At 35.0% G+C, this 1,790-nt stretch overlaps 1 pseudogene; it reads right to left on the bottom strand.

Moving 5' to 3' along the window:
• Positions 1 to 490: 490 nt before the first annotated feature.
• Positions 491 to 739, bottom strand: LOC102961990 (annotated as a pseudogene).
• Positions 740 to 1,790: the final 1,051 nt, after the last annotated feature.

Raw genomic sequence — 1,790 nt, 5'->3', positions numbered from 1 at the left:
AGCAATAATTATTACTCTCATAAGTAAGCTGCTCGGTTGTATTGGATAGTAATTATATCTTTATGTTTTAAGGCTTATCACCCCAACCCCCCTTTCCTTTCACTGCACAGTTTCACTGCACCATTTCATAGTAAAATTGTACTCTGCTCAAATTCAAAGAGCCTGAACAAAAGCTAGAGGCCCAAGGATTTGGGGGTACTGATTTAGGAGCAGGGTCTACTACTGGCATAAACCTTCTAATTATTCATAACTACAAAAATAGCAATGAAAGCTACTTTAATGAAAAAGGAACTCGGGAATGAGATCATTAAATATAACTAAACACATTTTAAATATAAATGTCATGTATTTCCTGATTAGTGTCAGGTACATATCTAAGCTATCTATCCCGAATTCTGGTCTCAGAGAAAAAGGTCAGAGACCATTATAAGCAAGGTGCTTCACCTTGGCAGGTCCATTTACAACAATGAGGTCTTTTGGAACAATCATTTCAGTCTTTTTTTTTTTTTTTTTTTTTTTTTTTACCAGAGATTTCCATTGGTCCTTTTCTTGGTAATCCATTTATGTCTGCACCCTTATAGTCTACTTTGCCTTTGTTTTTATCACGGGACTCTCAAAGAACTTTGTTAGGCCACATAGGACTAACAAAAGGGGACATCAGAGGGTATGTGTATTGCTCCAGGAATTTTTTGTAGATTCAGAGAAGAAATGGAATGACAAGGCTACCAATGCACACCATCCTCCCAGGCTTGAGGTCCTGAGCAGTGACCACCAGGCACAAGTGGAAATGTCGGCACCTCCGGAGAGAGGAAGATTTTTGTGTATTTTAGACAGCTTTAGGTCACATTGTATACATTTCTTTGTAATGCAATTCAACAAGCATTTACTGACAATTTACCGTGTGCCATCCACTATACCAGATAATGCAGACAAAATAGAAGTTAAAAAATACTCCCTGTCTTTGTGAAGCTGACAACCTATTATTGTCAGAAGCTGGCCCTCAGGGAGTTCTAGTTTACATTTAGAAAAGTCTGGTTTGGCTAAATACCTTTTTTTTTTTTTTCCAGGAATGATAGCAGAATTTTCCTGTATACAAAGTTTGAGGATACAAGCAAATGTTTATATTGAAACTAAAATAGTATGACTCGTATTTTTCCAAAAAGCAGATAATTTGAAAAATAGCCATTTATTGTATCTAGATACAAAAGGCATCAGAATTAATTATAGCCCTGGTTTGTACAAATATGGGTTGATAATGTGTCAATCAAATGTTATAAGTACAGGTATTAAAATGGCCAGTAAAACTAATTTATCTAATAGGTACTGGCATAGTACTAAAATTACAGACTGGAAATTCTGCCATGAATCAATGACAACTAAGGTATGTGTTGTGTAAAGTGAGAATTCTTTACAACTTCTGGTCCCACAGTTAAGTATATTAGTCTAACTGCTCAAAAGGGGTCAAACTAGACTTCTGAAATTTATAGAGTTTTTATGTTGTTCCTAAATAGTTTTGGCTATGGTCTAACTCATTATGCACATACATATGTATGTATATTTTTTATTTCTTTAAAATATACCACTTTATTCACTGTTTTTCTCTGTATGACAATTTTTTTAGTTGCAGGACTTCATAGCCGCGATGGCAAAGTCTCCACTGTTAACTGCAGTTTTATACACTAGTAGAGCTAAATTCCAATATATATTTGAAAGTAGAACCCTACATGTTAAATTTGGTCTGCTTACTATCTGCTTGCTGATAGTATCAATAATCACAGGGTCTAAAAAGC

Source organism: Panthera tigris, chromosome C1 (assembly GCF_018350195.1).
Source record: "Panthera tigris isolate Pti1 chromosome C1, P.tigris_Pti1_mat1.1, whole genome shotgun sequence".
In the NCBI taxonomy this organism is placed as follows: Eukaryota; Metazoa; Chordata; class Mammalia; order Carnivora; family Felidae; genus Panthera; species Panthera tigris.
Note: the sequence above shows the minus strand (reverse complement) of the source record. Positions and strands in the feature narration are given on the sequence as shown.